The sequence below is a fragment of the Rhea pennata genome, chromosome 1, assembly GCF_028389875.1.
Source record: "Rhea pennata isolate bPtePen1 chromosome 1, bPtePen1.pri, whole genome shotgun sequence".
Lineage (NCBI taxonomy): Eukaryota > Metazoa > Chordata > Aves > Rheiformes > Rheidae > Rhea > Rhea pennata.
This window is the reverse complement of record NC_084663.1, coordinates 149,740,985-149,765,420: the sequence shown is the minus strand read 5'-3', so window position 1 is coordinate 149,765,420 and position 24,436 is coordinate 149,740,985. Positions and strand designations below refer to the sequence as shown.

At 43.2% G+C, this 24,436-nt stretch overlaps 1 long non-coding RNA gene across 1 annotated transcript; it reads left to right on the top strand.

The window, feature by feature from the left end:
• Positions 1-2,002: 2,002 nt before the first annotated feature.
• LOC134154959 (uncharacterized) lies at positions 2,003-22,584 on the top strand. Its single transcript, XR_009961384.1, has 2 exons — positions 2,003-2,083; positions 19,663-22,584. It is a non-coding gene; the product is annotated as an uncharacterized LOC134154959 (long non-coding RNA).
• Positions 22,585-24,436: the final 1,852 nt, after the last annotated feature.

Sequence of the window (24,436 nt, the reverse complement as noted above, 5' to 3'; positions counted from 1 at the left end):
AGATTCAGGTGGAAGCAGCTACTGCCATTCTTGATGTGGAAAATCTTGATCTGCCTCTGTGTAACTAAAGTAATCCTTTCTGTGATTAAAGCTAGCAGTTACATTGGAGGACAGAGAATGGACCTCACCACCTCTTTGCCGTGTCACTTTGCCAGGAGATGGACAGACAAAGCAAGATCCAGCAGTGGGCATGATAGAAGGAGATGGTTATCTCATTGTGTCATACAGATACTGAAAAAAAAATCAGGATAATATAGATACAGACTTATGCACTTCAGCCTCTATTGACTTATATAGGCTATTTCATGGAAAATCCAAGCAAGTTTTAAATAAACTTTTTTCAAGTTACATGATAAAAATTGATTTGGAAAGAAAACACGAGTGTAGGTTGTGGTATTGTGCTAAGATCTGATCGCCCTTTCGATGGTAATTGGTATAGCAGTTTCACCTCTCCTCAGCTTGATTCAACCCAAGTTGCCCATTCTTCATTACTCCCTGAGAAGGTAATGCAAGATTTTGTTTCAACATCTGCAGGGAAAGACTGGTCAGTGTTGATCTAAGAAAACACTATCACTTCTATCACCAGCAGAGTTGATACTTGGCTCTGTTCAGGAAATGCAGTTGCACCAAGAGGTCTGCTGGTTCTCCGTTTCTCAGAACCTCAGTTCTGCAGCTAGGCAGCATGCAACTTCTGAGCTTACCTGATAGGACCACAGGTAAATCTTGCTGTTCCAGAAAGAAGATGTGAAAATTGGGTGCTGTGAGCTCAATAGATGTGTTTTGAATATAAGCCTATCTGTTCAGTCTACATCCTAGATTGCTTTTGTATAAACTGAAATCCAAACAGAGTTTCATGGGGGATCAGCATTCATCTGAACATTTTCTGTAGAAGTTACTTTCACAAGTTTATATTGGGCTTCTAGTATTTTCTGAAAACACTGGTTGAAACTTCAAATGCAAACTTCATACAAACATGCTCAAAAATTCTTATGCTAAAGGAGGATTTTCTTCCAGAATTCTTTTTCTTTCCCTCTTTTTGCCTTTGGCATGGGCACAGATTTTTTTAATTACTTTTTTGTAAAGCTTAAAGAGGGAAAACAAACCGTACTGTGACACCCAGGACTCTGTGGGTTTTGCAGCCTGAAATTGGATAGTTTGGAAGACACAAAGCATAGAATGCACATTGCCTTAATCATCCTGGTTGAGCACAGGCTCACTTCTCCCCTTTCCTCTTACCAGACTGATACCCTTTTTTATGAGGTGATACACACACCCTCCCCCCCCCCCCCCCCCCCCCCCGTTTTCATCCCTTTTTTTCAGTCTGTTGCTTAGGTAAATTGTAAGCCCTGGCATGCTTATTGGTTTGGTACTTCTGTTTACACTGTGTTCCACTGATTCTGTTAATACCTGCTACCCAGTTGTCTCCCTTGGGTAGGTGGCACACCGAGACTGCCAGTGTCCCCGCTGCTTTCTTTTACCTGTCTGTGTGTGTTCCTGAGTCTTATACTTTATCTAGGGATTGTTTCAGCTGTGTTTAACCCTACCTCGAGTTCCGATCAGTGACTGGTGTTCAGACATGTTGGAGCAATACGAATTGGAAGTATTAAGAAGGACTGAGAGGAAGAGCAGCACAGGACCTGTGCTGAACTGTGAGCATAGGCTGCTAGTTGAAAGCAGTTAAAAGAGATGCTATCTGCAGAGGTGTCCCTGGGACCAGGAAGAAAGTGAACTGAACCTGCACCGGCTTTGCTGTCACCTGTGGGAGCATAACACAGTGAATGAAGATGGCAAATCTGTGAATAAATAATGTCAGTACAGAAAGCAGGAGGCAGCCTGGGAACAAGTGGCTTTCTTGCTCTCTGATAAGGAGACTCCAGGAAAGGGAATGAATCAGGGTTTCTGCAGAGATAAGGGCTGAGGAAGCTGTGATATGCCAAGGGAACTGGCATATCTCCAAGGGAAGGCAGCTAGAGAGCAGGATTATAAAGGACAGGAACAAAAAGGGAAGAGCCTGTGTTTAGGACGTGCAGTTGGGAACTAATTCTGCTGTGTCTAGCCTTGCTCTGCATGAGGATCCCCTTGGGTAAGTCACTGCCTTTTGTCCTTGCCTCTTTCCTGCCTGCAACTTGGGAAGAATTGTATGTACCACCAAAATACTGTGCTACTGGGGATCCTGACTAGAAAGTGCAGACAAGTAGTGCTGATCTCTCGGTAATGAGAAATGGTAACCTGTGTGAAATATCACTCAATCCTAAAAAGCTGTCACTTGAAGGAATTGTAGAGAATACCACAGTATTTGGGCAGAAGGAGAAGGAGCTACACTCTGGTTGCTGCTGTGTTTACAAATTGCTGTGGGGCAGTGTCAGGAGCAGGCTGGTAGGTCCTTTGGAAGGTCTCGTTCTTGTGGTGTCCTTGTACTTGCGTCATGTGCTCTTGCGTGTATGGTGATGGTCCTGGCAAGCTATGGAGTGAACAGATGTCATTGAAACCGCAATTTAACTCAGACATGCATTAAAAAAAAAAAAAAAAATCATATAAAGAAATAATACAATAATTCTTCTGAGCAGTAGCCATATGGTGTTCAGTCAACCTGTTTTTCTGGTTGAAAATAGGTCTTCAACAGCATTGCACCCCTGTGGTCTTATTTGCCAAGATGTCCAGGAATGATCTCAAAGCAGTAGCATAAACTGAAAAACAAAAAATACTCATCCTCTATTTTGGTTTGTGTGTTAAACGCATCGGGTGGTCAGAATGTAGGAAGCAGAAATAATTTGGGCAGTTTGGCCAATTTGGCCCTGATTTTCAGATACTTCCCTGTAATTTAACTGCTTCTTAAACAGTTGACTGGCTTTCAATAGAAGTGTAGCTTGTACTTTTTTAAACGGATGGGTCCTAAATGTCTTGAGAATGAGCTCAGCTCAAGCCTCTGAGAAAATCCTGGTGCTCCAGCAGCAGCAGCTGACAGGGTGAGTGGTGATCTGATGAAGCAGTTCAGCCAGAGCACATAGCTGCTACTAGCACTGCAGATGCGTGCTGGATCAAGGCTGTGCAACATGTGGGGAAACGGTGAAAATTCAGTAAACAGAACTCTAGTAAAAGGTTCTTGTTTTGGAGCTAATGTCTGTGCTCATCTGATGAGGTTTCTGCAGACCTATCAGCCAAGTTTTGTTTCCTTGGCTGAATGAAGCAAATGCTGTTGGCATGTTGGTGGATCCCCAGGATGCTCCTACAGATGGTATTGAGGGGGTGAAGTACAGCACCCTCCTGAAAGGAATCAAAAGTGTTGCTGCAACAAGTATTGCTTTGCAAGGTTAGTCAGCAGGAAATTCAGTGCAGTGCAGAACATGCTGAAAAGCTCAGGTTTGTACTTCTACAAATATCCCCTGGTCAGTGAAGGAAAAACAATGCGGAAAGACAGCATTGAGGAGGAAGGAAGGGAAAAATAGTCATGGTTTTGGCATAGTGGGGGTTCAGTTTGTTTTGCTTCTAGACAGTGGTTAGAAAATGGCCCACACTAATCATCAAAATGGCAACTCCTTCCAAGACAAATAATCAATAGAGCACAGCTGATATTTGACAGAAATGAGCCCCAAAGGTCCAGTTCACTGTAGCAACCGTCACTGCAGGCCAGCATGAGGTCCAAAAGGCCAGGGTTGAAAACGGAAAGCTGATGGCTGAACACAGCATGTTTTCAGGAAGTAATGAGGCTGGCAACAATAATGCCTGAAAATTCAATAGCAACTATGAATGACATTATTTTTGCTAATAATTCCCAGTAACACCCTGAAGCTACTGTGAAGATACTTACTGCCTCTGAATGTGGTGCTTGCATTGAGTTGGGACCTAACTGGCTGGTTGTGTGTTAAAATTGTAGGAAAACTTAGGCTGGCTGGGGTCTCTGGAGATGGTGTTGACCAAACACCCCCCTCACCCTCCCCCCCAAGCAGGGCCAGTCTCGGTCAGGTTGGTTTTGTTGTTTCAGGCCATTGCTGATAAGCAGGAAAACAGATTAGGAAGAGGGCAAATGTCTTCTGGTCAACTCTGCCAGACAAATGCAATGCATACACATTCACAAAAGTCTGTAGTAATAAGTGGCTAAAATGTGCTTCTGTCACAGAGAGGGTTTTTCTTCATCTACTGCAAGAAGAGTTGAACAAAAAAGGAACTTTTTTTGAAGTAGTAAAGCACAAGCTACTTGAGGACTTGCTGGGACTGCAGCTGATGACATCTTCAAGAGGATTTGCTTCATGACTCTGACCTGGAGAAGTAGTTTATTAAAATGAAGCATAATTCTTTGCATGCAGTGTGTGACTTTTGAAGAGCTGTAAAGATGATTCAGTCCCTTTAATTTTGGTAACAGTGTTATTCAGGTGTGTCATGCCAGAAAGCTGCCAGTGTTCAACAGAAGTTTGCTGTTTCTGCTCAAACCAGAAGCAATTGAAGTTGGGGCAGGAGGAGGAAAAGGGTGCGTTTGTGTCTTCGCTTTCCAAAAAAATGCTCTGTACTGTGCCTTTATATTTGCAAAGGGGAGTGGGTGAAAAGGTTTGCATTTCTGTACCTGAGACATCTTTAAATTTAAACTTGTATCTTGTTTCAGAGAGTCTTTGTGGCCTGTTGGGACACATTCATTTGTTAAAGTTTAGTGTTCTGCCTTCAATACCTCCCTGGAAGCTGTTGTCCTGGGTAGCAGTCAGTCTGCCTGGGTGCTCCAGTGGTCATGGCAGAAGCAGAAATATTTCTGAAAGCAGTTGTTCATTTTATAATCCTAAGTGGCCATAGCAATATGATGCTCAAAACTAAAAACTCCAGAGCAAAAGAAAAATACTCGATCCTGGAAAAGGAGAGAACTCTTGCCAAGCTGGAATTACTTATGAATCTTGTGGTACCCTGTTTTTGCTTTTCTAACCTGCCTGATCTCAAGTCCCTTAAAAGTGTGCACAGTGTTTTGTACAAATAATTGTGCTGACAAAAATGAAGGAAAAATTGGAAGACTTCCTTGATTTAAACCATACTGTGACAGGATTTCAGTCTAGCTGAAAAGATCTCCTAGGGCTTTCTCTTCAAAGGCAATAGACTGAAAAGCACCAAGAGGATTCCTGAATGTAAAGGCTAGTCTTCATTTACTTATGAACTAGAACAATGAGCTTTTTTTAAAAAAATAGAGAAAGCTCATGTGTTGAGAAGAAAGAAAGGAGTTTTAAAGACTTATAAGCATATCTTTTTCCACCCTTGCCTTGCTATCTTGTCAGATAAGGTTTTAGTTTCATGTTATGCTTCACTTCCTTCAGTTCCTTAGGTTGCAAAATGCCTCCAGCCAGCCCTGATGTTTTCCTCAGGGAAAACCCTGCTGCTGCTCTGAGCAGGCTGCTCCTGCTCTTAGCAGTGGTCTGATCTCCACCCCTTCTGGTGGCTTAGGTTTGCTCCTGGCCATCTTGCTCCTTTTTTCCCCCTTGCTTAGCTGCATCTTGTTCTCCAGGTGTTTTCCCTGACTGAAGAGTGCTGTGCATCTCAGAGCAGCCCTTGCCCTGTGGCAGGAGGCTCCCCCTTACCTGGGGGCTGCAACAGGGGCCAGGCAGTTGAGCCCTCCGCTGCTGCACCATGGCCATCGCAGGGAGCAGGCTGGGGTGCAGGGAAAGATGGACACTGGGAAATAGTAACTTCTGTTGGTTTTCATAGCCTAGTTGGAGAGTTTTTCATGAAGTAGTCATTTTCCCTCTCCTATCTCTACCCTTTTTACTTGGTGTTGTGCCATTTTTGTTTCCTCTTTGCTATGCCTTCCAAATCAAGGCTTCTCACCCATACAGCTCTTTAACATGTCTTACTCACATGGGGTAAGATATGTTAAAGAGCCAGCCTAGTAAAAAGGGCTTTAAACTAGGTAGAAAGGGGGTGGGAGGGTGTCATAGAGACAGGGTAGACAACAAAACACAAGTTGGGTTGGGGTCCTCCAACGGGTGCATGCAGCTGGGGATGTGCATTTGGGACATGGCTATGGAAGACTTCTGTACACCCTTCCTGGGAAACCTGCAGGCGTAACTACCTCTCTGAAATGCCTGTACACCAATGCACGCAGCATGGGCAACAAACAGGAGGAGCTGGAGATCTGTGTGCGATCACAGGGCCATGATCTCGTTGCAGTCATGGAGACATGGTGGGATAGCTCACATGACTGGAATGCTGCCACGGATGGATATGAGCTTTTTAGGAGAGACAGGCCAGGAAGACAAGGTGGAGGAGTTGCTCTTTATGTGAGAGAGCAACTGGAATGCATCGAGCTCTACCTGGAGATGGAGGAGGAGGAGGCAGTTGAGAGCTTTTGGGTGAAGATCAAAGGGCAGGCCAACATGGGGGGCACTGTTATGGATGTCTACCACAGGCCACCTGACCAGGAAGAGGTAGTGGATGAGGCCTTCTATAGACAGTAGCCTCACGATCACAGGCCCTGGTTCTCATGGGGGACTTCAACCACCCTGACATCTGCTGGAGGGACTACACAGCAAGGCACAAGCAGTCCAGGAGGCTCCTGCAGTGCACTGATGATAACTTCTTGTCACAAGTAGTGGAGGAGCCTACGAGGAAGGGTGTCCTGCTGGCCCTTGTCCTTCCCAACAGAGAGGGACTGGTTGGAGATGTGAAGGTTAGAGGTAGCCTTGGCTGCAGTGACCATGAGATGGTGGAGTTCAGGATCCTGCAGGAAAGAAGTAAGGCAACAAGCAGGATTGCAGCCCTGGACTTCAGGAGAGCAGACTTTGGGCTCTTCAGAGACCTAACTGGTGGAATCTCATGGGTTAAGGCCCTAGAGGGAAGGGGGTCCAGGAGAGCTGGCTAATATTCCAACATCACTTCCTCCAAGCTCAAGAGTGGTGCATCCCTATGAGTAAGAAGTGCAGCAAAGGGGGCGGAGACCTGCATGGGTGAGCAAGGAGCTCTTGGCAAAACTCAGACAGAGGAAGAAAGTACACAGAATGTGGAAGAGGGGACAGGCTGCTTGGGAGAATTATAGCAATGCAGCCAGAGTATGCACAGATGCGGCGAGGAAGGCTAAGGCCCAGTTGGAATTGAGGCTGGCAAGGGATGTCAAGGACAACAGGAAGGGCTTCTTCAAATACATCAGCAGCAAGAGGAGGACTAGGGAGAATGTGGGCCTGCTGCTGAACGGGGCGGGGGCCCTGATGACAAGGGGTACCGAGAAGGCAGAATTACTGAATGCCTTCTTTGCTTCAGTCTTCACTGCTAAGGGCAGCCCCCAGGAATCCTGCAGCCTGGACGTGAGAGAGAAAGCCTGGAGAAGGGAAGACTTTCCTTTGGTTAAGGAGGAAAGGATTAGAGACCTTCTGGGCAGGCTAGACATCCACAAATCCATGGGCTCAGGTGGGATGCACCCACGGGTACTGAGGCTGCTCTCCATCATCTTTGAAAGGTCCTGGAGAACTGGAGAGGTGCCTGAGGACTGGAAGAAACCCAGTGTCACTGCAGTCTTCAAGAAGGGCAAGAAGGAGGACCCAGGCAACTATAGGCTGGTCAGCCTCACCTCCATCCCTGGAAAGGTGATGGAACAGCTCATTCTGGACATCATCTCCAGACATATGGAGGAAAAGAAGGTGATCAGGAGAAGCCAGCATGGATTCACCAAGGGGAAATCCTGCTTAACCAATCTGATAGCCTTCTCTTATGGAACGACTGGCTGGGTAGATGAGGGAAGAGCAGTGAACGTTGTGTACCTTGACTTCAGCAAGGCTTTTGACACTGTCTCCCATAACATCCTCACAGGCAACCTCAGGAAGTGTGGGTTAGGTGAGTGGAGAGTGAGGTGGATTGAGAACTGTCTGAAAGGCAGAGCTCAGAGGGTCGTCATCAGAGGCGTGGAGTCTAGTTGGAGGCCTGTGGCTAGTGGCATCCCCCAGGGCTCAGGACTGGTCCCATCCTGTTCAGCTTCTTCATCAATGACCTGGATGAGGGGACAGAGTGCCTCCTCTGCAAGTTTGCTGATGATCCCAAGCTGGGAGGAGTGGCTGAGACACCAGAGGGCTGTGCTGCCATTCAGAGAGACCTGGACAGGCTGGAGAGCTGGGCGGAGAGGAACCTCCTGAGGTTCAACAAGGGCAAGTACAGAGTCCTGCACCTAGGGAAGAATAACCTTAGGCACCAGTACAAGCTAGAAGATGACCTTCTGGAGAGCGGCTCTGCAGAGAAGGACCTGGGAGTGCAGGTGGATGACAAGTTGACCATAAGCCAGCAATGTGCCCTTGTGGCCAAGAAGGCTAATGGTCTCCTGGGGTGCATTGGGAAGTGTTGCCAGCAGGTGGAGGGAGGTGATCCTACCCCTCTACTCAGCCTTAGGGAGGCTTCATCTCGAGTGCTGTGTCCAGTTCTGGGCTCCCCAGGACAAGAGAGACATGGAGCTACTGGAGAGAGTCCAGCATAGGGCTACGAAGATGATCAGAGGGCTGGAGCACCTGCCCTATGAGGAACGGCTGCGAGAGCTGGGCCTCTTCAGCCTGGGGAAGAGAAAGCTGAGGGGGGATCTTATCAATGTGTACAACTACCTGAAGGGAGGGTGTCAAGAGGACGGGGACAAACTCTTTTCAGTTGTCCTGTGTGACAGGACAAGAAGCAATGGGCAGAAATTGAACCACAGAAAGTTCTGCCTGACCGTGAGGGGGAATTTCTTCCCTGTGAGAGCGACAGAGCACTGGCACAGGTTGCCCAGAGAGGTTGTGGATTCTCCTTCTGTGGAGATCTTCAAGGCCCGCCTGGATGCAACCCTGTCTGACATGCTCTAGGTGACCCTGCTTGAGCAAAGGGGTTGGACTGGATGATCTCCAGAGGTCCCTTCCAACCTTACTGAACCTATGATTCTACTGTGGCAACGTATGAGTAGTGTGCCCACTGCAGCACAGAGTTGTACCCATCAAAGAAAACTTACAAAATTTCTTGTTCAGGTTGTGCCAGCAGTGTAAATCATAGGAAAATAGGAACCTCCATAAGCTCATTTTGTGTGTCATTATCTGTTGTTTTACGCAGCTGTCCTCCTGCTGTCTGAGCTCTGGGAATGCTTATGTGTATAAAGAGCTTTTTTCTCTCTCTCTCTTTCTTTTGTAATCTTTGTGGGGGAGAAAACTAACTGAAGTACAACAGAACCTTGTTGCTCTTTGAATGCCGGCATGCTCGGCTGACAAGGTGGTGGTGCTGGTGGCGTTAAGGCTGTACTAATGCTACCTGTACTTTGCGGTAGATAACGTACCTATGCCGTAATTAAAGCGGACTGTATACAACACAAGTGTAAGTTCTTCCCAGTACAGCTTTGCTTTGAGTGGGTTTCTGATCAGCACGGGTGAGGGTGTGCTCTCCTTCAGGCAGCTCACCCAAGGCAACACTCACTCCACCTTGACTTCTCGGGCCAGGGTCCAGCTGTTTGCAGTTAATGTCAAAGAGCCCTGTGGTGGCAATGGCCAAGGCCAAGAGTCCTTAAAGCACTTCTAGCCATGGTGCCTTGTGCTGCTGAGAGGAAGACCTAGCTCCGGCGCTTCAGTTGCCTCCAGCTTAAGATACGCGGTAAAATGTGCTGTTTACAAGGCTATACTTCACTTGGCCTTTTGCAAGTGCAATTTTGTTTCACCCAAATCCCACAGCAGGCTAGGAGGCAAGCCTCTTATGGGGAGAGCTACATGATAAACAGACTGCTCTTCTTAAAATACACTAGCAAATAAATTCACCATAGACCTATACAAACTTTGACCCGCCACGTGCTCCCTACAGCAGAATAGTAATATAAAGAAAGGCTGACCCAGAAGAATATCTAGCCAATTTCTGTATTGCTTAGACTGGTGAATGATGGGGAATACAGTCTGGAATTTTTTGGCCTGTCCTTAAGAGCATCAATATTCTGCTTGTTCTAATGGCACCAAAAAAGGCCTTTGAGCAGGTCCACGCACTTTGAATGGAGACTGTCAGCTTTATCTCTAGCAAAATAGGGAGTTAGGTACCACATGAGGATAATGTTTAGTCACATTCATGCTTTTCACTGTATGTGCTTTCTTATAAGTAGATTTTATAACACCAGATACACATGTATGCGCCTCCCAAAAGAAGGATACATTTTTTCTTATGGTATAACAATGGAAAAGAAATTTCCAGCCTCAACTACTGCTGGAAAGAGCACTAACGCTTCTGTTAAAGTTCCAGAGATGAGACTAGATGTAGCTGGCAGAATAGGGAAAGGAATAAACCCAAGGAAAAAGGAAAGGAAAGGTAGAAGAAATATAAGATCATGTAAGTATCTACCTAGCACCCACTCAGATTTTAGAAGTACCTTTGCAGCTGGAGGCACTCACGAACATTGTGTTACTGGGAATGTTCCCTCCAGAGTCAACTGAAATCTCTGTCCTGCTGCTCTGTTTTTTCTTGCTTGCACTGTTGCGCTTGCTGCAAATCTGATGCTACTTTCTTGAAAGCTCAGCATAAAGACTGAAGAGGAAAGACAGAAGGAGAAAATAATGTCTTTTTTCATTTAACTTTTGGAAGTTATGATACATTTTTCTTCTATCCCATTCTCTTTTTCTGTGACAGTGTTATCGAACCCAGATTGAGGTATTCAAGTTAGAATGCAAGTTTTGAAATATAATTTAACTAAACAGTTGTTTTCAACTAAAAAATACCCAGATATTTGTTTTCTAAGAGAACAATTTAGAACTGGCAGCACCTGCTCCTACTCTCATGGGAGGCTTTACATGTCTTTTCTTCTCTGCAAAATCTATTCCAAAACAACAACCAGCCAACCCACACATGCAAGCAAAAATCTGTAATGGACCTGAATATTGTCCATTACAGATTTTCTGTTAGGAATAAGACAGCACACAACTTTTATTTTTTTTTCTTCATTCTCAGCTTCTTTGATACCAACAGTGAATTGCCAGCAGGTTTGCATGAGGCATTATCTGATTAAGCTACTTTGCAAACATCGTAAGAAAAACATAAGTGGCTGCAGTGTTAACTGTGGAGTGGGTTTACATGCTATACTTCTAATGTGATCTAACCACAAAAGTTTTACTGAAAGCTGATATGAATATACACATTTTTCTTTGGCACATATCTGAGTCAAGATATTCCTTAGTAAATAGTTCTGCAGTAGTGCTAGAACAATGAGAAATCAAAGTTTTATCAAATGAATTCATTAGAAAAGTGACTTATTTGCAATTTCAAATATATACAAAAAGGACAATAACAAGCCTACTTAATGAACATGAAACAGACTTAATACCATCTAATTACTGCACCTGTACCAAAAGGCAGAAGGAAAAATATAATTAAACTCCAGAATTAGAAAGAGAGGGAAAAGCAGTCTAATAATAGGTACTTCTCCAATAAATATCAAGGTTATAAGTAGAATCCCCAGAATTTCAAAGTCAAAATAAATTTGTAAAAATGAAAAGGTTAGAGGCAGAAAAAATAATAATCAGGCAGCAAAGCGTAAATAATACATTAATTATGCACATCTGCCGAAGCTACTGAAGAGAAACCACCGAGCAAACTTCCAGTGATGCTGGCTGGGGAGCAGAGAGGGCGACTCGCGCCAGCAGCCTGCAAAGCCAACCTTCTGCCCGGGGCTCAGCGTGGCACGTTGGCCTGGACTCGCCTGGGCTGCAGGTCCAGCCGCTCATGCCTTAAAGACCCCCGATGCGGGGTGCTTAGAAACAGCTAGTGGAGACAGTTCCCATGGGAAGTGCTGCGCTAGAAAGGGTGTTCAGTGGAAGTCCCTCTGAGCTTCTAGATGGGTAAGAATAAGGCTTCCGTATCTACAGCACTAAAATCTTTTGAACTCAGCACCCTCTAGAGCAAAGCAAAACTGAGGTAAAAGTATTTACGAGACAGCTTTAATACCTTGAAAGTGCACATTTCACACCATGTACGACAGTTATTATATCTCTGCAGTAGTTAACTGCACCAGCACCTTGGCCCACTTAATTTTCATTTTAAAAATTAAGTTTAGTATATCAACATCCTATCTACAGAAACAGCTGAATTTAAAAGAAACTTAGCAAACTTCAGATGTAGATATTGTTCACTGGGTCTTAGGCAATGGTGTCTTTTGATGAATTTCAGAATATTTACAAAAATACTTCCTCATACCTATTTTTGATCCAAATTCATAAGAGGTCTGACTGCTTTGTAGGAGCCTGATGCTTCAGCAGAGCACTTAAACACACAAGGGCAGTGGGATGTTGCAGTGTTCTGCGGGACACAACTTCTCATGCAGGTGATACTGGTGACAGAGATGTTCTAGGGAAGGTAAAGATCTGGGGAAGGGGAAGGGGAAAGGGAAGGCGAAGGAAAGGCTGTTGCTGTAAGAGCTTTAGTGTTTATTCCTGCAGCAAGTATTGCTTTCAAGCAGTTTGAGCAACTTACAAAAAAAGTTTTCCATTTTTATGACTACATCTCACAGGCAGTTTATATCAATAATGCCGGTGTAGGAGAAACTTGTTTCCATGATGCTTTATTAGCATTTAGCTGTTACATTTTTTAGTTTTAACATTCCTAAACCTACTCCTCTGTGTAAATGCACAGCAAGCGTTGGGGCCTCTTGTAGACTCATTACCTTTATCTGCTTTTTAATCACTTCCGCCCAAGTGCTTTGCCTCGGATGCAAATAATTCCTAGTGGAGTATGACCTATGCTCAAATCTGGCTTCTTTTTACTGAACAAATTAGGGGCTCAGCTGACTAAAACCTACTGCTAAATACCAGTAAAATGATATCACGGAAGCAGACCCATATAACCTGTGTTTGCTTTTACCCACCGCTTGTCAGATACGATCACATCAATAGCAAATTAACTTAAAGAAAGCAAGCTGACAGGGCAAAGATACTCAGGCAACATTCAAACAAACCACTTAACCTTTTGGTACTAAAAGCTTCCTGCAATAACAGGACATTAGTCATTAACTAAATGTGCTTTGTTAAATATTAGACAAGCAAGCGCATTCAATTTAACACTCACATATACTTAGTGATAAAAAGCCACCTGTGTTGAACACAGTCTCCAGGACAGGAAGTGTTTTGTGAATGGCATTCCAGTCTAGTAAAGCCCTGATCTATAGGGAAAAACAGCCAGTACATCATGGAAACAGGTGAGCCTGAAAGGAGAATAATTCCGCCGCCAGCTGCAGTTATTCCTCCTACAGTGTTCTCCATCTCGTGCAAGCCTAAAGAAGAACTAAAGTACCCTCTTACGTAGTGAGTAGACACGGAAATTTTCACAAAAGGAGGGGAATGTCTGCAAGGACTAAAGTTCGCTCTGCTGCCCTCACTCTGCCATAATGCTGAAGTGCAGTTTGATGAAAATAACTCCTTCTTGGGTCGGTTCCCTAGGACTATTTAAAAGATAGTCTTTAAACTGTGTCCTTCTCCTCAGCTTTGCCTACTGGCTAGATTTGGTAGTCCCTGCTGGGCATGTTTTGCATTTATAAATCTCTTGTGGTCCAGTTCTCCCAGAATACAATGTGGTCTGGGAGACTGAATTCTTATGGAAGAAAAAGAAAAAATTCAGACAATTGAAAAAAAAAAGTGTTACTAGCCAAAAAATATTTCTAGTTAGCATAAATCTACGTGTGTATTAATATGCAGGTTAAAAAAGGAAGGAGGAGTGTAGTCTACAGGCCTAGTCCCAAGCCCCAAAGATGAAAGCATCTCAGTAGAATTTAAGTTGTTTAGAATTTAGCTACAGAAGTTTGGATCTCATGTTTTGTGTATCTAGGCCTTCTGCTTCTTCTCAGCAATAGAAAGTAGCTCACTGCTGTCTTGTGAAATTTTAAAAGAAATTTGCACAGTCTGGTTCGGAGTCATCTCACTTGAATACAAACATTGACAGCTCAGCTAGTGGGCCTGAGCACATCATATAGGCCAAGGTGCAATTTGATGTATTCTGGATGCCTGCTTTGGCAGAGGATGCCTCGTACCCTGTAGTCACAGAGGGAAGAAAGTCAAGAAGATGACTTGCTTAGACAACTGTGCATTCCTCCTGTAACACTGCACCATTAGTAGTGCTAAGCGTGCAGTTTGGACACAAGAACTTTCTAAAGCATGACCTACCACGACAGAGCACTGGCACAGGTTTCCTGGAGAGGTCGTGGAGTCTCCTTCTCTGGAGATATTCAAAAGCCACCTGGATGCAACCCTGTCTAACATGCTCTAGGTGACCCTGCTTGAGCAAAGGTGTTGGACTAGATGATCTCCAGAGGTCCCTTCCAACCTCAGCCATTCTGTGTAATTCTTTGATACCAGAAATGCATGAGAATCTGGTATCAAGAAAGCAAAAATCCCCCAAATAAACCCAAGCACACAAGGAACAAATCAAAGTATTAGAGACAATTAAACTGCTCACTGAGATCATTTTATTCATCGGACTTTACCCTTTCTTCCTGCCCACAACTTGTCCATAAATGGATGTTGAAGGTTTTTCTTAGAACCGTACTATTTGCCAGGGTACTCTGTATATGCCATCTGTGTGTTTCCACAATGATTTCTAACATCTCACAGCTTAGGTAGTTGACAGCTAAAATTCACTGGCTTGTCTCAGGCTGGCACTTAAGTCACCTCTTCTCAACTGGATGATACAAGCATCATGATCAGAAGCAGTGCCTGCCTAAGCCCCTGAAGCATTGACTCAGTAGCTCGGGGGAGAGGAATGTGAAGAGACATGCAACATTTAAAAAGTTGCTCAATTATGCATGCAACCACTAAGGTTGTGTGCGTGGACCCCATGTATAAAGTGTGCCAAGTTCCTTCCTGAGTAAAGGAAAAACAAAAACTAGATTTATTGTCTGTCAAAAACTAGTGACATTCATTTTTGTCTTCTTGTACTCAAACCAGGAAATTGCTGTGTACTCCCCTTCCTCACTGACCTGTATTAGCACTCACAGCTCCCTGCTCACCTTGACTGAAGTGCAGGTGGCAGTTGGCAGCTGATGGCAGTGGGATACTGTCTATTTTCCAGCATTTTGGTATGAAGGATAAAACATCCTGACAGACCTCCGTTAGTCACCTGATAAGCACAGATGTTAACTGAAAAGCAAGCTAGTAGCTCCTCAAAAAAAGTCCTCAAAAATATCTAAGTCTGAATTTCCTTTACCATATGATAAATAAAAATTTTAAGATGAGTTTCTGAGATACAAAACACTCCTTCCTTTTTTAACCTGCCTACTAATATACACATAGATTTATGTTAACTACAAACATTATCTGTCTAGCATCACATTTTTTCAATTGCCTGAATTTTTTCTTCTTCTTCCATACAAATTCAGAAAGTACTTCAGATAGCTCCAGACCAACATACGGTACAAGTGTCATGTTTAGCTTTAACGATATTGCTCTGGGCAAAGTCAACTATTTCATTGTTCTGTCAAGAAAAGAAAATGTATAAGCAATAAGAATTGAAAGATTCTAGGAATCTTCCCTGCAAGGATCACTGCAGCAGAATGTCTCAACAGAAATAGCAATGAGAATGTGTGACAAAAGGAAAAAGTTCTATAGCATATGTTTTCATGTGCTAGGGACTATTTTCAAGTCCCTTGGACTCAGAGAAATGGTATTATAACTTCTACTGAGCCCTTTAGAGGGCTTTTTATCAACACTTGAAAATTCAGAGTATTCTTTAGCTTTAAGATTTCCTCATTTGTGACAGATAAATCCACATATCTAAGCCTGTAAATAAATAGTTCCGATTCTGACAACAAAGAAACTAAATTATTGGAAGCAAAGTTTTGTTTGCTATTTTGTTTTGTGAACAAAATCCATCTATTGTGAGTCATGATTTCTCTATATTTTCGGTCGTTTCTGTGTCAGCCAGTTGCCCCATTCTTTACAATGACACATTTGATCCTTACTAAATTTTGGAAAGTCTCCAGTCTCCAATAAAATATACAGATATGTATATGTAATAAATCAGAGGAACCTTTGGCTGGTGTCTTCCACTTCTGCTGGAAGACACCAGAGAGAAAGGCACTCACGTTGAAAGCAGATGGAAAACATCAAGAGAAGATTCATCCTGAATCTCTTACTGCAACTTTTTTTTCTTCAGCTACATATTGGCTGGTTAAAGACACTCTTGCCAGCCACAATGCAGTGCTGAGAATACATTAAAAGCCAAAACGCAGAGCTGAAAATTCCTTGTCAGAGTACATTATGATAAGATGAGAATGCTTTTTCTGTGTTGTTCCACCAGAACAGCTATTTTGAGAAGGAAAGAGCTGCCTAGCAGTTACAAATCTTAGTAAATGTCACCATTAAAATACCAGAATAGCTATTCAAATTGCACATATATGGCGAAAAAAACAAGTACAGTTTTTCTTATATCCATCTTTAGCTTCAGATTTTAACTGAAAATTTGAATCCAGTCTAGTAATAAATAGGCCGACACAACAGAAGAAAAGATGCATTTTTAGAAGTGTGCATGTTCTGGGCCAGAAATAAGCAGCTGTGTTAAAGATAACTAGCAAAATGGATCTGTAAGTGAGGACGCAGACGTATACTGAGCAATGCAGACAATATTGCTGTTCAGTAGCAACAACATCTCAGTTCTTAACAGACTGCTGCCTGCAGGTATCCTCTCCTTTTTGGTATGACATAGCGAGGCTGCACAGCCAGAGTCGGGACGGTACAAGCTCTTACACGCCAGAGCGCTCCGAGGATCTAAGGGTTAGCTTCTGATTTCAGCCATGCCAAATACGAAGCCTTTGAAAAGAAACATGGCACTACCAGGGCAGCTTCCAGAGCGTGGTTACCGACACAGCTGCAGGATTTTGATGGTTAGCAAACAGGGCGGATGTCCTGCCATTAACCGTCTTTGGAAGTGTGCTATTGCATTTTAGCGAAATGAATTAAGGTTTTGGTTCATCACTTAGATTCTAAGTGTTTTCTTCTTTTACAAACAAAACTCCCCCAAATCTTTCAGTTTAATGCAAGAACAGCAAACAGATTAGAATTTGAGTTCCTGCTTTCACACTTTACCTTAGAGTCTCTTCTGCTAGTAGCACCTCCCACGTCATGAGTTTTTAAGGCCCGCTAGCAGCTGCACAGTTACTTTTCTCACTGACTTGCACAGTGCTGTATATGTTATTAATTCATATTTATGAGTTTAATTCATTTAATTTATTTGTAATACTTGCAGAAGTGCCTTCTTTTGTTTGCTTTCATTCACTCAGCAGGTTCATGTTTATTCTCTGGCCTACTGTGTCACTTTTGAGGCCAATACTGGGCACTGGGCTGAAGCTTCACGACGATTCTCTGCCCAGAGCTTCCTAGTTCCTTCCTCAAATTCCTAGGCTGACATTAGATTTATTACTAGCAGATGCCTGAAATGCTGATATTATAATTGCATCACCAGAACAGTAGGAAAACAGCACACTCCAAAGACACCAGGACTGCTGGGCAAAAAAAACAAAGCTACCCTTGCTTACTTGCTAAAAGTAAAGAGGAATACAGGCTCTTCGATTCAATTGTCCGTGTATTTTAGCAGAGGCTAAGAACCAGCTCCTTTGACGTTTCTTACCTCAGCATAGCCCCAGCTGAAGATTCATCAGGTGCCTGCTGACGGAGCGAAGCACTGCTGCAGCTGAGCGGGAGCAGTACAGTGGCCCTGCATAAGGACAAGGGAAGTGTCATATCCCAAAGGGAGCCACGCTCTGATGCCTGAACTCACTAATTTGTAAATATCTTAAAAACTTGGTCTCAAATACAGGAGTTCAAGAGGCTCTAGATGCCCTAGCTGCATTTCTGAGGGCTTGAACACTGCTCTTTACGCCACGCAGTTTCGCTGAGGTTCAGGAGCACAAAGACAGAGGGGGGAACAGGCTGTGAAGTCAGGACCGGGCCAGTGACAGGACGTCCAAGTTCAGATGGCCCTTGGGCACCGCTGGACACCTCCATCCAGCAGAACCAGTTACGTGGGGGCTGCAGCTTGGCGGGCAGCCTGGTGGGGGCCGACACCAGCCTCAGGGTTTAAGGCCGAGGTTTTCCATCCATGATCTGCAGATGTGGAGTCTGGTGGGCTGTCTCCACAATGGTCTACCAGGAAAAGCAAGTCTCTGCATACATCTACATACGTGGAGTTACGTGTGTACACACGTGATGTTTGTAAAGGCTTTCACACTTCTCTTGGGGACGTTTGTGATGGTTTTCAAGAAAAAGTTCAAAAACATTATTTTAAGAGTTGAACAAGTTTGGCTTAAATTTACATTATATACCTCAACAATATATATACAATCCATACATCTGATAATTAGCTTTGTATTTGTGTATATACATCTGTATATGTGCATACAAACACACACACACACACACATTTTTAATTCTTAATGACTGATTTTTACAGACTGCTGAAATAGGCATCATGTGTTTGTCTCATATTATTATAACAATCTTCTTCCAGATTTGAGGGAGTGGGAAGAAGAAGGAAGGAAGAGAGAAACTGCATATGAACATTTTTGTTTGGGGGATTGGAGGCATTTAAGGGACCTTTACAAAAATCACATTTAAGAGACCTCTTGCTCATCTTGCAAATAGTACAACAACAGCTTGCAGGAAATGATAATTATCTCCTACCACCACTTGCCGGTATCCTATAAAATATTCTTTTAAAATATCTAATGCGTTGAGGTGTGTCAAGTAGCTTTTTCACCACATGATATGTGATAAACAGGATATCTCTCGTAATCAGAAATCTAAAGCATACGAAATGTGAAGATTAAAAGAGCAATGTTTTTCTTTAAATGAATGTAATCAATGCGCTTATTAGTTTGCTGCGGCAGAAGGAGAGAGTGGGTGGGTGTTTTAGAGTTGGCACATGTCTATTTGGCAACAGTGAATAGCCTGAGTGTTTATAGAGTGAGCTCTGTGGAATCCCTAGATTCTGCAGATTTCCTTACCAATTTTGTCTCAGATAATTAAGAATTTTAAATAATAAAAGAAAAAGTTAAAGAGGAAGCACAAGCTCCAGCTGGATCAAATAAAAAAAAAAAAAAAAAAGAAGAAGAAGAAGAAGAAGGGTTTTTAAGTTCTCAATATTGCCTTAAAATTAAAAATCAGCACTAAAGCACATTTTGGCTCTTAAAAGTAACTATGGAGAACTGGCACCTGCTTCCTCAACATATCTACTCCCTAGATGTACCAAGAGATATATCTTCTTACACTAGTGATTAAAAAAAGAAAAAGTTTCTACAGCTGTTGGACCTGCAGACACATTCTGTAAATGGGATCCATAAATGGGATAGCAATGCATAAATGGGAGAGATCTGATTTGGAGTCCTTCTGGTCTGTACTTGATTGAACTGAATCACTGCCTTGGTCTAAGCCCTTAGCTATAGGTGTTATTGGCCATGGTGATATGTAAGCAACAGTCCTAATTCCACCCTCTCCTTCAAGTAAGGCTAAAACGTTATAGCAGCCCTCCTTGTTTAAGATGAAAAAGATAGATGTTCGCACAAGTGCAGTCTAATCACTTTTTAGTCATATATGGAAAGGACTGTGGTAGACATCCAGTTCAGACAAAGCCTCCCCTCTCCTGTCAGGCCAATTTTGATGTAGGCAAAGGAAGCAAATTGCCTGTAGGGGCAAACATCTAGATGCAACAGACTGACCATAGTTTTACTGCCTCTTTCACACAAACTAGGGTCCTGGAAAGCCAGGATGGCTGTCAGTGCTGCCGTCAAGGAGGTGAAGATACACAGAAAGAATATCATTCATTCTTGAGGAAGGATTGGTATCACCCAGAAGCAGCAGTCATTGATCTTTTCTCTCCAGTCTTGTTGATGGCGGCAGAAACAAGAGGCCTGACCTTCTCTACTGCTTCAGCTTTCTCGATTCTGAGCAGAACCCCTCATCCTAGAAACAAAATTCAGTTTCACCTATGCTGCCGAAAAGTTGTGGCTGAGTTTTGACCATAAGCTAAACATTTGTGTACCCATATGAGGTTGAAAAAGTTCAAGAAGTCTGGTGAATGGAGCCCTTGGAGGGCCAGTGGCCATCTTGGAGCAGGTAAGAAGGCAGCATGCTTCTCCTGTGTGAACAGCATCTCCAGTGCTGTCAGCTGTGAAGACCTTACTCATGACACAGCATGGACACAGTGGCATGGGCTACAGGCTGCCTGCCAGCAGCTGTGAGGGTGAACAGACATGGTCAGAAACAGTGTCAGGTGTCAGCCTTTCTTATCTGAATTCTCTCCTGGAAGCTCAGAAAGACCAATAACTAGGCAGACTGCTGGTGCAACGCCATTTACACTGTTAACTAAAGGTTTGTAATGAGTATTACTGAATATTTGAAGTGCATGCTCAGACTGAAAGCAACTTCTCTGTAGTCACACATGAACTGTTTCCCATGTCCTAGGCCAGCAGTGTGAGGACTTCTCAATTGCAATATTGAGTCTGAATTACTCCAGTCTCTATAACTACATGACTTTCCTAAGAACTATAGCATTTCTCAAATCAGCTTAAGAAATAATAATTTTTTTTTGTTTTTTTTTTCCCAGGAGAAAGAATAAACTACAATGTATTATTTTGCCAGCTATGTGAAATTAGATGCTAAGGAAAACCAGTAGCTGTTTAGAGTGGTAATTCTGTGGAAAAGTCTACATGTTACAGAGACGTTATGGCTATTTATTCCCATCAGTGACTAAAGAAATTTGATAAAAGAGTATTTGGAAAAGAGACCATCTTCTAAATGCATACCTGCTAGGTGCACTTTGCACTTTTTTAATCTTAAAATGTAACAATCAGAAAATCACACTGAGCCACTAAAACCTGGACCCTGCACTATGTGCAGTCGAAATTCCTATAGCATAGCTCTAGTATGCCTCCATTAAGAAAGTCCATCCTTTCCTTTGATGCCAGCTCTTCTCCAAACACTGGCAACATTCTCCTGCCCTCTTAAAACAAATAGATAAACAGAAAAAACCTCAAACTTTATCCAAGAGCCACTTCCTCGCATTTATACCAGACTCAATGACCAACACTAATTCAAAGTAATCTTTGCTTTATGTCCAGCACACTCTCTATCCACTAAGAAGTACCCTGTCACTTGGGGAACCTGGTAGGTGTCCAAAAATGGGCCCTCCAAAAGCCACGGCAAAGCTAGCACTTCTCTCAAGGAGTTAAATGTTCAAGGCCATCTCGAAAGGGGCACTGCCAGTATGAGGAGTCACAGCTGCCAGCGCTCTGCCAGGCCTTCCTCCTCACAAACCTCAGCATGGAGAAGCCTGTGCTTGCCCCACACAGGGCCATGTCAGGGTCTCTTGACTCATGACATGTCTATCTCGAGGTGGGGGGAAGGGTTGATGGAACTGGGATGAACCTCCACCCACCCTGTTAGCTCTCCTCTTGGCTGGTAAATGAGAAGGTAGCCAGGGCAGGACTGTGACCTACACTGTCTACCATAGGCACCTACGAAATTTCGGAGATGATGATGGAGCAATCTAAAAAGCAAATTTTTAGATTTGATTTAAAGGCCCATGAAGTCAATAAGAAGATTTGCACTGACTTTGAATCAGGTCCTCTGTGTGTCACACTTACACTTGGGCAAGACTAGAAAGAAGTTCAGCTGGAAGAACCAAGTTGAGGAAACAGGCTTTTGCTCATCGTGAGCTGTGAGATGCCATCAAAGCCACATTCTGCATCCTTTTCCAGTACATATTTTATTGGGGTAAAACATTAAAAAATCATATCCTTCGACGCACTTTACCATCTATTCTGACTTGGCAGTTACCATTTTCTCATGCCACATTTAATACTCACACAATTTCTGTGACCATCAGTTATAAATAATGGCCTTGCACAGCACTGTGTAGGTGAAATGCATTAATGTTGATACCATTCAGCTATTGGGGCATGCTAAGCTGCTTGTGTGGAGAGTTTCCTCCCCCTTCCCATTTTGATTTTTCTGCTGCTATGCTTGATGACTCGCAATAAAAATGGGTAAACAGAGATCCAAGGGAAATGAAACTACATCTGCTGAACATTCAGAGCCAAAATACACAAGGTGGATAATTTGCATGCTGTATGTAAAAAGTAGTTATGCAGCTTTCTTCCTACTCTTTACATCTCCATAAAACATAATAATGGATTTCTAATTATACGTCCAAATAATGGGCAAGCTGCAAGATGCTGGAAGAAAATTGGAAGAGGGGGAAGAAACTAACCAAAGGTACAGATGTAACAAGGGTAGTGACGTTTCTGTAAAGATGCTTTAATGGTTGTTAAGTACTCATTTTGAAACAAAATTTTTTGTTGAAACAAAATTTTTTGTTTGAAACAAATTTTTTGACAATTTGCATCAGAGTTAAGGGATGTCAGACTACAGCTTTTGGTCTACTACAATGATCAAAGAGGAGCTCTTTTCATGCCTATTCAAATAAGTAGTAGGTTCCTAAATTGGCTTTGTACAAAAGAAGGCAACCAGACTTCTGTCAAATTCAGGCAGTGGATCAGGCAGTCTTGACTTTTGATGTTAAACACTGATAAACTTTATATCAAAATAAAGCATTGTGTTTGTAAATGATAAACTCCTTCAAGTAAAACACAATCAATTTATTGGATTATGAGATGCAGCTATTACTCCCTTTTTATTGGTAAATGAGAGAATTTGAATCAGCCACACTGCCCCAGGGCAGGGGCACAGCTCTCCTGGTGCAGAGTGTGAGCGCTCTGGCTTGCTGCTTCTCCTTCCCACCGCGTGGCCTCTCCCTAGCCGTGTCTGGGCTGGCTGTAGGCTGCCTGGTCTCCCACTGCTGGCAGGTACATCTAGGGGATGGGGGGGGAGGGGAGGGTCCCATCCCTAATGAATGGAGATGTCTCCAGTGGCTGAATTAACTAGAGACCGGCACCCGTCGCTTCATCAGCCGGTGCTGCAGCTGATAGCTGACCACAGCAAGGTCAGCACCCTTGATTCGGGTACTGCTCTGAGCTGTCCTTGTTCTGTCTGCTGCATATTTCTTGTTCCTTACCTTGGAATATCCTTATTGGGCAACTTTCTGGTCTGAGGTACCTGCTGAATCTTCCAAAAGGTGCTACATATGCTTTGGGCGCTCAGCCCATCAATACCAGCTCCATTCGCAGAGCTGAGGCAATCAGCTATCCCAGATGTGTTAAGGTAGAAATAGTTAGTAATATTTCTGTTACAGAAATAAAGCAGCAAGTGTTTTTCTAATGACATTTTCTAAATATCATCTTCCTTTTGCATTTTGTCTTAGTTAAACAAAATCATTAAGTATCCTTGGCAACATAAGCAGAAAGGAATTCTTCGTCCCCCAAAGCATGTACTTTGAGAGAAAGAATAATCTACCTGTTTGCTTAACCTTTGAAATTAAATGAAGCTCAGAGGTAATGTTAGGAGGGAATTCAGAAAGGGCCTCAGAGCGACATCTTCATGGGGAAAGAAACTCTGTGAAGAAAGCTGACTACTAGAGCCTACATATATATCATTAGTTCTCCTAGTAGAAATAATAGCTACCAGAAAGCTGCCTTAGGTGAAAAATATAGGAGGGAGCCCTGTGGCCTTGGCTCAAAACCACTGAAGAGGTGTCAACACTCATGTTAGGGTCTCATTAGAGATAAAGCTTTAAATTCTTGGGGATTTAACTGCAGCTGGATGAGAGGAAAAACAAATTCCTCTCTACTTTGCAGATGAAATAATTGGTGGGTGAGCTTTTACTAAATAACAGGTCCCAATTTTTTGTGTTCCAGAGGAAGTGGATGTAGGTGTTTTAGCTGTCTGTCACATGAAAAATTGGTCCACTTGAATTTATGTATAAGCTGGTTGAACACCTTCCTTCTTGGTGCTGATAAAGATGTTCATTACTAGAAAAGAGTAAGTCTATTGTACCTATGTGAGAAGGTGCAGCCCTTGCTTTAGGGGTGCTGGGGTCCATCCCCACCAGAACTTTATAACCCTCAGTAAAGTTTTTCTAGGTCTTAATTCCTGCTTGCACTAAATGCAGACAGTGCACTTGCCAGCACAAATATGGCACTGCCACACACCAAAACAGTAGCTGCTGGTGGGGTTTTCCTTAGCTGTCCCAAAACTACTTACTGAGACGAGGAGGTGGCAACTTAGGTTAAGCGTGAAAGGTGGCATGCAGCAGAAAGTTGGAAGATCCTGGCAATCCTAGCTGCTCTGTAATTTTGGGAGGTGAGTGGTGACCATGTTGTGTAACTGTGTACTTAAACCCTCCTTTTTACAGTGAAAATGAATGAAGCAGAATTTTTATGTTGAACAGTAAGTTCGGTATGCATATTAAAGGGTTCTCATACATTTGTGCGCCTGTGTAGTAGTCATTAGAGGATTTTGATGGCTAACCCCACACTTATAAGGACAGTCACGTGGCACTCAGTGTGAAAAATGATGTATAGGAGACAGTCACAAAGTCCCTAACAAAGCAATGACTTTTTTTCTTC